The 15,664-nt window shown below is 36.1% G+C and overlaps 1 long non-coding RNA gene across 1 annotated transcript; it reads right to left on the reverse strand.

The window, feature by feature from the left end:
* Positions 1-1,858: 1,858 nt before the first annotated feature.
* LOC119708821 lies at positions 1,859-14,008 on the reverse strand. The gene is made up of 3 exons (XR_005259227.1): positions 13,862-14,008; positions 7,248-7,309; positions 1,859-7,057 (listed from the first exon to the last, which is right to left on the reverse strand). It is a non-coding gene; the product is annotated as an uncharacterized LOC119708821 (long non-coding RNA).
* Positions 14,009-15,664: the final 1,656 nt, after the last annotated feature.

A 15,664-nucleotide genomic window follows, 5' to 3' on the forward strand; every position in this document is an offset into this window, starting at 1 on the left:
TTTTGAAATGAGTGCTTCAGAAGTAGAAGAACTGAAACTAATGCCATTTTCACCAGTCCCACTTTCCTCCAGCCTTGCTTTCCAAGCCACTGACTTTCCAGCAGTTTTCCTCCAAATCAAATTGTACACCGTTCATTTTGGTTCCTTTACAATATTTCCTCCTCTCATCTCAAGATTTAAGTCTCTGTTCTTTTTGTCTTTCTCTTCCTGACAGGCTTGTTTCACATCTTCTTCCTCATTTAGACAAGGCACATAGACTGACTTCAGCTCTGCTGTCAGTCTCTGTACTTTAAATAGTTGTAAACACTATTCAGGATATAGCCTATTAGCTAACAAATAAAACAGGTATACCATCCATCACAGTCTAGACTAAAGTAAATCTTACATTTTTTCTACATAATCTGATACAGACAAATTTTCACACAGAAAATTCAGCCTTCTACTCTAAATCCAATCTCATAAATCTGGTCTACATTTCTACAGTCCTAGGCCAAGATTTCCAAGTCACATCCAGTCCAGACTCTTAGGAAGAGAGCTAATTAATCTGAGAAGACAACAAAGCAGGAACAAAACAGAGAATTTGAAATCACTCATTTGTGCAATAATGGGGCTTTCAATACCCAGTGAAATTTATTTGCAAAGGATTACACTAATGAAAAATATTACTAATATTAGCTTGTTTCTTGAGAAGATAATTTTACCTCCTTACCCACATTATAAAGCTTTTCAGTTGACTATGAACTTGTCTTATGCAGTTACAGCAACTGCGTGTTGGTTTTGTACAATTTTTTTCACAAGTAGTTTTTTTTTTTTTTTTTTTTTTTGCATAAAATAAAGCAGAAACTTTTAACTAGTTATATTTGAGAAAAAAAAAATTGTTGGCTATACCAGCAGTAAGAGCAAAGGTGGCAGGAATATAGTTTATTGTTACCCAACCTATTTAAACTAGTGAGTTCCAGGACATGCCAGAGGAAATTCTTCTAAAACTTCACACTTACTTTATGTGCAAAATGGAAGTTAAGGACTTCCATCAGTAGTTATATTTTAATCAACTTTTGCATGAAAATATACATGAATAATATATTAAATTTACAGCAACCCTGTATCTCAGTGGCATACTTTCTTCCTCATTGTTAATGAGAAAACAGAGGTGCATTCTATGCAAGGCAGAAAGAATGAAAACACTCTATGACTTAAAATGGCATCAAGCTATTCTTGGCAGAGCTAGTGATTTGAGAACAAAAACACAATAGCCTTTCTTCTATTAAATTCAAACTGTGCTCTTCATTGTAAAGCAAGAAAGATACAGGTTCAAGCACTAAAGGTTTACTGCCATGAAAAGTTACACAGCGTACTGTTGTCTCTGTGATAGAAAAAAAGCACCGCTATGTCAGACCACAGTACAACAGAGCACAACGCATGAGCTGGTTGAGACACTGGTGAGTCACAGCACAAGGGTTTTGTCAGAACAGAAACTGCACAACAAAACTGTTCAATTAGTCAAGATGCATACAGAATTCTGCATATTTTTCATAAGAATAAACACTATTGAATCTTCAGTCAAGATAGGCAAAGAGTGAAAATATTCCTGACAGTATTCAGATGACATTTTAAATGAATGCTCTGGTTATGTTACACTGAGGTGGTTTTTTCTGTCACTGAGATTTCTGTCACAAACAGACAATGAAGTTCAAATCACAACAATTTTTCCCTAAGTAAGCTAAAGTATTTAGCACATATGAATATTGAGCTAAGAGATTGCACAGTTTTTCAAGTGCTGCGGGAAAACTATGCTGTAGATATTCTCTAAGCACCCAAGAGACTCTTGGCTGTAAATAAGCACAACAAATGAGCAATGTAAGATATGTAAAAGTTTATTTATAAATAGTTTAAATACTACTAAACTGAAAACATTATCTATAAGCAAATCAAGGGGCTGAAGTAATTATGCAGAATACCCTTGTAAAGTTGTAAATGTTCAGTACGAAGAAGGAAGCAACTGGGTATGTCATTGTAGCCATTTTTTTCTGATTCCAGAATCTCACAGATAAAAAACTAACTGAGCTAAATAAACAGCCATATTAATAGTTGCAGCTGAACAAAATTTTCATAATGGCGTTCTCAACTTCATTATGGAAGTGGCTCTCTAGAGGGGACAAAACTGATATGATTCACCTCAGGCTGATACAGGATCATCAGCTGCCCACATCACCTCATTTTTAAATGAAGATCCTCCAGCAAGACCTCATTCCTTAGCGTATACATCACTGAACTCTTTGCATTTTCCCAAATCCAAGGTTTTCAGGTTATATAGTACCATAGCAACAAAGTTTTCCTACCTCTTCCTTCTTGCACATCTACTGAGATTTAAACTCTCTTCCTATCCTTTTAACCAGTTATTACACAACTAAAATATAAAATCTTTTTTCTGCATCCATTCTAACAAGTGGATACATAAAAACACCTGCAATATATTTCCTAGATTATTCATGAGATACTTGTTTCGGGAGAAAAAATTGGACATCGGGAAGTATTTTTTGTTATAAGAGAACAGTGGAGTGACATGAAACAATGTGAAAGCGAAAGGAAGAATAGAACATCCCCATGTTAATGGTCATATCTATTTGAGCAGCAAAATAACTTGGTCTTTACATTTTTATTTGTTGACGTGTAGGCCTGTACTAAAAGAATAAATAATTAAATTCCCATGTAGCCTTCGCCATTCTGAATCTTTACCTGTCCATCCCTTTCTCTATGTAAGCTGTTTTAGATTTAAAGCATTTGAGGAGAGTATTTTTGTCTTTGTACGCATTTGCAGCAAACAGGAAGCAGAAACATAAATCTTTGCATGGTTCTGTGGATACTATCTCAAAAGAATCAATAATGCAGACGTTTTATTTGAAGACTTCTACAAATAAAATCTGTTTTTCGGCAATACTGTCTTACCTTGATTATTATGTAGCCTACTTTCTTCCACAAATCCCTTTCCAATCACATTAATGGAACACGATATATTATTTGAAAAAGTAATAAGTTAAAACTGTAAAAAAAACAATAGAAATCTCTTTTCTCAGTCCAAAACTCTTCCAGTGCCTGTCACAATTCAAAAAGGGACAAATATAAACCTGGATAGTTTGTCTGAAGCCTCATGAACAAGAGACTAAACAACCTCAGTGTCAAGTCTACCCTGCCTTTATCTTGCTTAAAAAAATATATATACAGTGAGATAAATGGACCATAAATAATTTTTGCTTTGGACTTTTATTTTCTTGAAAATTACAGTGAAAAATATTTCATTTTATAGTCCTTCTAATACTGGCCAAAGAAACAAGAGGCTGGATTCACAGAATAGGAGCAGAGTTGAACAGTTCTTTATGACATTGACAGCTGTGATATGTTAACCCCACATGCGGATGTTGGAGCTCCAGTCCAGTATTTTTTAACCAACAGATGAATAAACTTCTGGATGAGTCTTTCTCAGTCTTGCTTAATATTTAAAGGGATATTAGAGACTGGAACATACATTTCCTTACCTGCCTTAAAATGGTTCTGAAAACTAAGGTAGGGAAATATTCTCAGTGTATCTATGCAAAGAGGAAGAGCTCAGGCAGAACACAGTGAGGCCAAATAAACTTTGGTTTTGAGAGGTGGAAGGCTGAGCTGGGTCATCTCAGTGGTGAATGAGGTCCCTTGGAATGGACCTACTATTTAGATAAAGACCACCTCCCACCAAGGAAATTTGGGGAGGTAAAAAGTAGCTCACCATAATTTCACAATTCCAATGACAGCCACATTCTGGGGCATATATCTTGTGCTTGTCTTCTCCTATACAGTATTTATTACCTACCACCTCTCATTTTCATTTAAATATTTTAATGCTTTATTAAATGAGGTACAGTGTCTCTTGAGATAAGCTTCTAACCAATAAAAATGGTGCCTTTAGGTGAAGAGTAATGCAGGCGAGTCTATATGCCAGTACTGGTTTTAGAAAGAAATGTGAATCATATTTGATTTTAAATTAAAAAAAAATATTTAAACAAGCAAGAAGGCAATTATGACAAGATGCAATTTGCTGTGATTAGCAATGGTCCAGCTCATCTGAAAAAGGGTGAGGACTTCTTAATTTCTACAAGTTATCAGGGCTATGGCTTTATATTCCAGCTGAGATTGCATTTCCAGAAGGGAATGTTGTCTTCTGCCATGCTGGAATCGTCTTCTCTCGGCAGTTTCATAGAGATAAGAGTGACACCTAGTGAATCATTAACACTTCCAGCATTTTTTCTGGGAATGAAAATGGTGGGGAAGGAACCCTTATTAATCCCTCAAGCAATAGTTAGATAATCCTGTTAAAGATCTGATGAAATTTCAGGCTTAAATAGTTTAACAGTATTACATGACAAGATTAAATATTAAAGAATTATATTAAGTGTGCCTGGTGTGTCTAATTTTTAAAATTTTGATAATGCATTTGGTAAAAGAGTATAATAAATTACAAGGTTTCTCTGAGAAAATAGAAACTCTTCCTTCCTTTTCAATAACATTATGATACAAAGAAAGTGCAAGAACAAATTTATTTTCTTTTTCACATCATTTTCATCTTATTCAACTATTAAAAAACAAATCCTTTGGGTCTTACTAAATATTTAGGTTATCTGTATTTTCATGAAACTATAATCAACACATTCTTACCATGGAAGACAATGAAGGGAATATTTCAGTCCATCCTAGTTCAGGTAATTTAGAAATTATTCTTTGGTAAGGCTGACTGAAAAGTGACTGCAGTTCTTCCTCCATTTTAGCAGACTTCATACAATGTTTCATGAGTCTAGAAGTCCTTTAAGGTTTAAATGAACATAAAGTGCCTTTGCTATTAGTCTAGCATTATCAAAAATGTTGGCACTGAAATACTTTAAGTGTAATTCAGTTTCTTTTACCTCTTTGCTGTTCAAAGAAAATGAGGAAGAAAAAAAATCTACATGCAGGCCAGAATGTTGTCCTGTAGTTTCCATTTCTACTGATATGTGTCCTGTAGTTTCCAATCTACTGATTTTTAGCACTCAAAGATGGATGGATTTTATTGCAAGAATATATCTCTTTTTCCAAGGCAATAAAGTTGTCAACAAGTCACAACAGACAACAGCATAACTATTAATTCACGTTATGAGGAAAGTAAATTTTCCAACTTTTTAAATCAAAGGTATGCTTTAGTTGTAATTCTGTGAAGACTGTTACTTTAAAAATAGTACAATTATCAGAATAAAAAAACTGCAGTCTCCCAGCAGTCCATGTGTTCAACTTATGATGATGTTGTAATTGCATGTCAAATTCAGTAAAAGCAGTTGATTTCCACAGTGTGCCAGATACCAGCAAGTCAGGACACTACACCTATTGTAAAGCAGAATTTGCAATCAGGAGATAGTTTTGTGACACAAGTTAAAAATTATCTATCAGTATAGTCTGATGTTTGTTATTTATATCAGTTAAAATCTGTGATTCAGTTTTATTATAATTCATTATATGCTGATTTAGATAACCTCTCAGTGGAATTTTCAAGATCCATTGGGGTGAAAAATGCTGGTTAGGTTTACATGAACTTAGTAAAAACAAAGCAGGAAAGTTTTTCAGGAAACAATTTGAGGATGCGGCATGTCCAGCCTAGTTGTGTGTCCTGGCAATCTCAGATGTCAGTGATAATTCTCCTTTTACCACTTTTTCAAGAGTGTGTTTGAGCCAGACAGGAATAGCTGTGTACCACTGCCTTTTTTCCACCTCAAATACTGATAATACTCCATCTTCAGAGTTACAAAATGAGAGGTTACAAAACCTCTTACCCCCAAAATAGAGAAAGTTTTTGATCCTGTCCAGCATTAGTGAGGACTTCCTAATGACAGGACTTTAAAATTGTAGTTTCCAATTTCCAAAAGACTCTGTATTTTACATCCAGGTTTCTCCAGATCTGGAGCTGGTCTTGAGTCTTTCCATATGTATGCTGATTTACATGAATGTTATATCATAGCATAGCCTCCAGCACATCACAACACTCACTGCTTACAAAAGAACCCCAGCCTCAACAAAGGAGAAAAAAGAGGTTGACAGTAAACTTATTTATAAGCATGTTGCTCAAAGGTATCACACTAAAAACACCAGTTCAACTCATTCAGAAACTGAAAAAATACCAGCCAGAAGAAATTTCGGAATAAGTTCTTAACGTTGAAACCTTTGGAAACTTCTGAAGTGTTATCACACAACTGATACATATTCTCTTCAAAAGAGCAGATCTCCAAAAAACACCAAATACAATTGTGAGTCAACAGGTAATCACCGACTTTTTAACACTGGTATTCAGCCAATTCTTCACTTTTTGTTTTCATGATGATTCATTTATTTAAGCATCCACGGACTGGATCTCATGAAAATTTTGACATGTATTTTTTAGACTCCACTGTGCCTCACTTTCAAGAACGTGGCCCACAGCAGGACCAACACCCAATATAGTAATTGCTTGTAGAACACATCTGCCCTCAGCCAAGCTCTGAGTGCTGTAACCTTTGACACAGCATTGTGCAAACCCTGCTAACCTGCTTCTTCAACAGTCCTGCTTCCTGCCTCACCAGCAGAACTGGAGCATTTCCATTTGTCCATGAGGTCTTTCACATGTTGCAGGTCTGGGAAGTGTTTGGCCCCTCATGCTGGAATAGTCCCACTCATGATAGTTAAGACACAATAGAAGCTATGCCTGAAATCCTGCACCATTCCACTACTTGGATAAGACAGAGCCAGACACTTCCATGCTCTGCAATTTTAGAATCCAAAAATCTGTTCTTGAAGGTAGAGGCAACTGTTATGTGAAATGCCAAGCAGAATTCATAGTTTTATTTTTTAAAATTTAGTTCTATATTCACAAATTCCATTGCATCTCTTATTCTTTGGTTTACAAGATATTTTTTCTATGTAATAATCCGACAGAAGTGATTCTTCTCTTTGTCATTCTTGTCACCTGAAGTATCTGATTTCTTCTAACAGTTTTGCAAATAGAAATTTGCCTCTTCAAGTATGCCTAAATACACATGAGGAAAGATAAACAGAAAATTTAAATTTTAATTTTGTGTGGGCTTACTATGAGAGGTATCTCATTAAAGTAGTTTCAACATTTGTTTATTCATATTCCCAGAATCGTTATAAGCTAAGTATTATAATCCATTTATAGATGAAAAACTTTGCTGCTGTCAAACAAGATAACTACTCACCCAAAATGTTTTACAGACTTATGAGTATAATCTGGACATCTTGCCTTGTAGCCAGGGTTTTCCTAGTGTCAAAAGGAAAAAAAAAAAAAAGAGAGGGAGAGAAATCTAGAAAGAATAAATATGAATGCCTGGCAATATTTCCTCAGCTGTATTGCATATTGCTGAACAACAAAGTAAATCAGAGGATAAAAGTCTTTCTATGAAACTACAGGGGAGGTCCAGATGATCTCTCATTGTTTCTGCCTTCATTCAGAAGAATTAGGAACATATCTGCAGAAATCACCACATTTTGCTGGGGACCTTATATCCATGCTGTATTTCTTTCAGGGTGTTTTGCTTTGAACTGTATCCAGCCTGGTCCCATGCACTGAGTGTTCTCAGCAGCTGGTGTGCTTTAGATGTAATTTGGGAATGCATCTTCTGGCTTGTCTTGCTCAAATGAAATTCAGTTTGTCTGCTCTGAGTCATCCAGGCAATAAGAACCAAAGCCCAGCAAATGGGAACAGCCAGGATATTTGCTTTAGTGCGCTCCAGATTCTAGCAAAAATGCTGAAGAGGACGTATCCTTTTTATTTGTTGTGTCAGTTAGGCACATTTCTAGTGTGCTTTATAGCAGCCTGACCTCGGAGCGGCAAGAGACTTTAGGAATTCCCTGTCTCCTCTCCACTAGCTACAAGAAAGACAGCTGCTGCATTTTGAGCACCAAATTGTGCTGCTCTGCATGGTTATTTCCAAGCTCTACAGGACCTGAATATTAATGTCTCCTTTCCACAGCAAAAGAAGCATTAACTTGGCCTTCAGACTGTATCCAGAAGGAGTCATATAGGCAGTTATCAACTGTTACAAAAAAATGCAACCAAGTCAAGCCAAATATTTAATTAACATCTCCTATATTTGATAAATGCGTTGGATTAAAAGAATTTGCTAGTCTAATAAAAACGCCCAAAAAAATTAACACCGTCAAAAATACAAAACAAACCAAACACAAACCTAACCAAACCTAAACACACCAAAATGAAAAAACAAAAAACCCAACATTACCCTCTGCCCCAAACCACCATTTTAATCTCTAGTGATTTGTAGGGCTTGTAAAAACTTAAGAAATTTCTGTCATAATTTAAAAAAAAATCAGGACAACTTCATTTTGAGACTTATTTCTATTTTATTTTAAATGAATTTTAAAATAATTTTTATTGCTTTTATTTTCTTTATCTTTCTAGGCCTGAAAATGAATACTTGAAATAGATATGTACATATGAATACATATTACTTACTGGAAAATAACAACTTTAGTTTTAAATACCATAATATTATATGTATAAAATACTGCAGTATTGTAAGTATTACTACAGTATCTTAGAAAATACTAACAGAATAGAACCAATTTCTGCAAAATTTAGGTGGCATTCCTAATTTGTATAGATCTTATTTCTCTTAATAGCACAGCACATTCATGCCTAGATGTTCTATATTTCTACCATGCCTTTGATATGAAAGGTTCTTTAAAGACCTCTAGAAATATAGATTGGGGAAATATTTGCTGATTCTCCTGACTCCATCTGATCAGTCTGAGTCACATTGTGCAATGTGAAATTACTTTTATTATGACAACCTCTGTTGTCCCAGACATCACAGAGAAAATGATGCAAGAATTTAGGATTCAGAATGCCTCACAGCAAGCCATGCAAAAAAAAAAAAAAAATTCAATAGAAGCAAAATTTAAAAAAAAAACAACAAAACAAAACCAATTAAAATTAAAATTAAATTAAATCAAAAAGAACATCAGAGTGTTAACACAAGTTACATACAGAAAATGAAATATTTCTGTTAGGAAGAAGCAAACCAGAAGTCTGTGAAGACATTGAAACAACGAAGCGCTGTTCTGAGTGGAGTATGCACAGTAACATCTGGTATTTCTATGCACACACTTAGAAGACAAACAAAATGCTTCTTTAGTCCAATGATTAAGGGACTAAGGGATCTGTGGATTTTAATGCTATGCATGGACAACCTGCTAGGAAAGCACATGGCATGCAATATGCAGGGAGAATAAGGAGCATGAGGTTTCCTCCAGCCATATTTGCTCCTCTCATCACTCTCATACTCTGATGAGATGCTATGATGAAGGGAGAAAGTGGGGTATTTTTTGTGACCATGTAAGAGAGAATCAGACTGTGGCATATTAGTACTTTCATTTCTCCTAGAACAAATAAGAGATAAACAACACAGACATCTTCCGCAGCAAAAAAAAAACCAGATCTCCCACATTTTATATTTTTTTCTCTTTGCATAGACTAATAGTGCTGCTTCATCCCTGTTTAAGGAAGCTAAGAAACTATAAACCAAGTAAGAACCTAGAATTCAAGTCTTGGTACTTTTTCCTTTTGTTCATCTGGTATAAAATTGCTTCAGGAATAGGATGCTATTCTTATCTAGATCTTGGGCAAGAGTTCTTCACTCTATCACCTAATGGTAATGAGCTACATTCTTTAATTTTGTGCTGGAATCCTTCTGAAGCCCTTTAGAAAAAGCAAAGACATAAGGTGAAGGATGACATAATCCAGTACAATAGTGATCTAACCAAGCTGAATAGAGAAAATAACAGCAAAGTATGTAGTATAACAAAATAATCTCAGTGTTGGTCCTACAGTATTAATTCTTGTCTATAGAGTCTAAGTTAGGTGTCAACTCTGAGAAAGCCTGTGCTATTAGTTTTGACAGGAACTTGTCCAACTCATACTCTAGGAGTCTTACCTAACTCATATAGAGAAAGCTCTGCTCTTTGGAGGTAGGCTTGGAAAGTGATAAAAGAAAATGGATCTATTTTATCACTATTTATGTAGGTCTTTAAATTTACTTGGGACTGTACAGTATGCTGTTATGACAACCTCTGGCCAGGAAATCTTACAGTTAAACAGCACGAGCCTGAAACAATATGTTCAATTATGCAAATAAACACAGAATGGCTCAAAGGGCCAGATGGTGTAAATCAGTCAAGTCTTATACACTGAAGTGGTACTCAGGCAGTTTACAAGAGTTAAGAATCTTCCCCAAGATTGGTTCAGATGGCAGGCTTTGCAGAACATCTGCATTTACAGCTGTTTTGTGAGAAAGGGGTGAGAAGTCACTGGGACAATGCTGTCCAGGCACCCAAGGAAGAACAAATGAAATCATTAAAGGCAGAGGAAACAGAGTTCACATAGTGGAGAGGAGAAGCTCATGTAGTGTAATTGGGTATGCAGTTACAGTGACATTTATTAACTTTAGATGAGCTAATACATCATGGATTTCTCGACTAGTGGTAGTCCACATTCTTTCAGAATGTTGTAGAAGAAAAGCAATTTTAAATTGGCATATTTACTATAGTAGATTTTGTCTGGTTTTGTTTCCCTGGAATGTAAACAAACTTTTATCTTCAAATGTTTGACAGCTGACATACCGCAAGGAAAATTAATAACAAAGGGGCAAGCAACCACACCTTTTAAAAAATTAAAACCAACACTTCTTGGATGTGTGGATGCTCTTCCTTTTTTGTTTGTGGAGATGCTCCCTACTATGCACTAATGCCAGCTACTACCTACTATGCACTAAAGCACCCCAGTAGTTCATTTGGGCACCCCCTGGGTATGGGCCCCTCATTTTATAACCCGCACTGTTGGTCAGCTGGCTGGATTAATGCTCTAGTATCGGGCAGGGAGGAAGCCCCGCCTGGCCTAGACAGGTTGAAATGGTGGTGGGGCCACTTCTGGCAGCACCAAGGTTTGACCATTGCTGTGGCCACTGCAAGGAATCTCTCCATTGCTAAAAAAATCTAGCCTTCCATTATAGCTCCTTTTCAAGCTGACTTTTTTGTTTCCAAAATAACTCAGTAGTTACTTTTTATTCTCTTTTGTGATTATCTTGCTTTACAGTGTAACCTGTTTGGGGCAAAAGCCCCATCACACAGTTTTGTGTATTTCATTCACACACACAGATATTCCCTCATTAGCACTGATATTCCCTATGCCAACATAATTTTTTCCAAGCATAGGCTACACAAGGACCCTCCCAGACTCTGACCAGGAAAACATCTTGGGACAGTTCACAGTCACCTGAATGTAAGCTCCTAATGCAAGGCAGGAGGAAAAGGACTCAGTTAAATCTTGAATTTATAGGTAGTTACTATGGAAACATGAAGAAGATATTTTGCTTTTGGAGTGGTCCAGAAATCTGTGTTCAGCTCTACACTGCATTCCAAATTCAAGAAAAGTGGTGGAAAAACCACTTCAAATCTTAATTACAAGAATGACAATTGCATTGAAATGCTTTTCCTGAAGGTAGAGACATCTGGAATTGCTTAGAGAAGACTGATCTCAAAGTTTGCGGATATGTACAGAGAAAAAAGAAAATCTAGGAAATAAAGACATCAGTAGCAAGGAGCTGAAGCTACACAAGTTCAGATGGGAGAAAAGGTAAATATTTCAGGTGAGTTTCACAATCCTTCCTCTTTAATCACTTTAAGTAACTGACTTTGTCTTTTATAGTCCAATTTAAGCATCAAAGTCAAACAATACCCTGAGAACTAAAAAAACCCACACAAACTCCAGAACACTGTATGTAAAATTGCATTCCATGTTCTTTTAAATTTAGAGCATAAAATTTGGTAGGGTATATTTACATACATATCTATCTACCTACATATACATATATTGATATATATAAAGTTTTCCATGGTACAAATATATGCCCATAGTAGCTTAAATCACAGAAATAAAATTATTACCTTGGGATATGCAAGTTCAGATGTTTCAGTTACAAGAGAGTAATGGAAAATGAAAATAAATTCTGCTATGATAACATAATATACAAAAAAATACCACTTAAAAAAAGTTAAACTTTAGTGCCTCCTTTTTCTTATTAAATGTGAAAGCTGTTGTACTCAGCAACATGTCATCCACAGACCTTAGGAAAGGAATTGTTGTTAATTAGGAATATAGCGGGTGAATAGAAGTGTAATTACTTTGGGCCTCCCACAAAAAAAATCCCTTTATCTGAAAAAATTAAAAGTTAAAAGAAGCTCAGAAGAAAATATAAAGAATTGATAAATAATTGGCCTATGGGCAGATTCAATTAAAAAGATATTAATATTAAAGAACTGGAATGCCTAGATTAATGTCACTCAATAGACAGCAAATGGAGGTGGCACTAAATACCTGTAGGTAGCAAAAAAGTGGTGGGAGGAAGAGAAATGCTTGCCTTTTGTTCTGAAATCAGCTCTCTTAAGAACTTGGCTACAGGCCTGGCTGCTATCAAACCTTCATACCTCTTCAAGATCGAGAAAGATTACCCACCTTTCTTTCTGGAAGATTAAAGTTTCAGAGTTGGAGATGTAGGGATCTTGTAATTTTAAATATTACTTTGATAAGCCTTCCACTTATTTTTCTCAATTAACTCGTGAAATCATCTTCATACATATTTTCATTTGTGGAATGAAAATAATGTTCTGTTCTTTCTAACAGGCAATTGATGTGAACAAGGAATGCTGAGGGTCCTTAAATGAAGAGCTGCTATGGGCAGCAGGATGTGAAAGGGAGTAGCCATCCTTTTACTTTGCTGATTAAAGGACATGATTCTACTGAGTACAGCCATGGAAATTCCACTTATTCAAATCAGTAAGAGTATGTTTGCTCAGACTCTTCACCCTTTGGACATTTTCTTACTTTCACAACACGGGAGTTTAATCTTCCACTCTTCCATTCAACAAAAGGAAGACAAACTGTGAAATATTTGCTATGATGAAATCAGTCATTTCCCAGCCCACTCTGTACTAGTGATAACCAAAGTCTACCTTTGTCCCTAGCATGAGCAGGGAAGAAAATTAAAAATAATTTAAAAAACCAAGCAGGCAAAAATATATATTGAAGTTTAAAACATGGAGTTAAAAACAGCCCTACAATTTAGTAATGGTTGTATTCCCTTTTTTTAGGCAATGTTTAGGCCACAATAAAAGTCGATGACAGATACTCAGTAAGTACTCATAGAACAGAAACTGTTTGGTTATGGAGTGGAAGAAGAGGAATAAAAAGACATTGTGACAGAAGGAAAGCTTAAGTCCTCTGTGCCAGCCACACTATTAGTCAGCATATCTCAGAAGTCACAACACCTAGAGGAGAATCTCTATGCAAGTATTTTATTTTATTTTAAGTTTCTCAGGAACCTCTGAGAATTCCACTCTTTAATGAATATGTTCTCAGATAATTCTGATTTTAGCTCATGAGAAGTCCTTTCTGATACATGTAATATTCTCATCAAATTTTCAGTCTGTGCAACAAAAATTTCTACAGGGTCATGAAATTATTCTAAAATCACATGGAAGCTAGGAACAGTAACAAACATGATCAACTATAGATTCTTACTTTTAAGCCTCAATTTTTGTGTGTAAACCCAGAACTTACATCACTGCATATCTGATTGGTTCTTTTGCTCGTGGAGAAATTACTTTCTCTTTTGAGGCCACAAGCCCAAATTTGTTCACAAATGGGTGTAAAAATAAACCAGCGATCAATATGAAAATTTATTTTGAAATAAGGATAAACAAAGGAAGGGGGATATGCAGGAAGGTGTAGAAGAGGTACCTTTGGTCATGTGAGTAGAGGTAAAAACCAGATGTTTCTGCTCTCTCTCCAAGCTTGGCAGGTAGAGTCTATCCCTCTGTGTGTCTGTCTGTCTCTCCCTCTGTAGTGGATGATGTCTAACAGAATGCTCAAGCTGGGATAGCCTGCTGTCAGTAAGTCCCTGGTAGTGCAGACAAAGCGCCACGTGAGCAGCTGCTTAATTAGCCAGGCAAAAGGAAGAGATTCACAGCTACCTGCCTGGAAAGGCAATGCTTGCTTACTTTGACGAAAATACTGCAGCAAGTTAAACACACAGAAGAGAAAATGAGTATGACTCAAGAACAATATTGGCATTACAAATACCAATAAGAGGACTTAGAAAGAAGCTGAATGTAAAACCATGCCTCTTGGGCTGCTGTGGGTCCACTCCGGTGAGCTATGGACCCCAGCCCACACAGTCTTACACGGATGAAAGTAAAAGATGAGAAACACTCTTCTCCATGTGGGGATGAGAGTCCTCAGTTTACTGACTTGAGAGGGAACACCTCAGACCCTGGCAATCTCCCAGGTAGAAGACAGCACGTTCCCTTCTTGCAGGGGACTTTTATACCCGAGGGAATGGGGACGGGGGGAAGAGGACAACAGGCAATGGGACATCACTGAGGAGGGGCGAGGGCAGGGGCAACCAGGGGACAGACCACTGGGGGTACAGGGCAAAGGGGTAGATGAGGGAGAGGCCATGTGATGGGAGAAGGGAACAACAAACCACGTGATATAACACAAACCATTCCACGCAATACAAGGACTGCTCAGCGCAAATCCCAAATCACCCAGTGCAAAACAACAACCAAACAAACTAGTGCAATAAAACAGCTGAAGATGAGAAAAGCTTCCCAATAACCTTCAGAGAAGTATTCCTGCTCCATAGTATCTACTCTTCTCAAGTTGATGTTTGCCATATTTATGTGTGGGATTACATGAGACCTCTGACAATGGCAAACCAGATAAGATGCTGTCCAGTAAACACTGTGAGTCCTATACAGAACACTTTCAGCAAAGGACTTTGATAGTGAATATAATGGGGCACTTGATAGAATTAATTTTTGTTAGACTGTATATTAGTACCAAATTTAAGATGGGGAAATGCATTTGCTTATTACATTAAAAGTACAGCTGGATAAAGAGGTTGTGGGGGTTATCCACTGGGTATATCAGAGTATACAAATGTACTGGATACATTGGAGTAATCCAGTTTTCAAGATGGATTTCTAATCAAATAAAATTTCTTCAGTTGGAAAAAGCTGCTCCTTTGAATTTCACATCAATCTCTATTTTTAATGTGTGGTTTTTTCCACCTTGTCTGTCCTTCATGTCTTGGTTAAATACACTTCTCTAGACTTTGCCAAAATGAACTGTTAATCATTTTCTTTCTCTCTCTTTCTTTTTTTTTTTTTTTTTTGGCATGGATCCCTTCAGGTCAAAGATTAAACTTACTGAAATCTTATTGAGGCATGAGTTGTTGGAAAAAACAGTTTTTCCATGCAGCATCTGACACAAATATGAGTCAGTATAATTGTACAAATGTAAACTGTATGGCATTTTATTTTAATTGTTAAAAGAAAATTATGTAAAAAGATTAGATTTAATATAACATTTTGGTGACTAGGACACAAATTATTGTAAATAGGAATGGTAGATTCTAGTATGAAAATGAAGGGGTAACATCATAGGAGAGTGATACTGCTTTAGGTGCTGCCTGTTAAAGAGAAAATAATAATGTGCTAAATAGGATTTCTGAAAATCAGATTATGAGGCTTTTGAGTT

The sequence above is a fragment of the Motacilla alba genome, chromosome 1A, assembly GCF_015832195.1.
Source record: "Motacilla alba alba isolate MOTALB_02 chromosome 1A, Motacilla_alba_V1.0_pri, whole genome shotgun sequence".
In the NCBI taxonomy this organism is placed as follows: domain Eukaryota; kingdom Metazoa; phylum Chordata; class Aves; order Passeriformes; family Motacillidae; genus Motacilla; species Motacilla alba.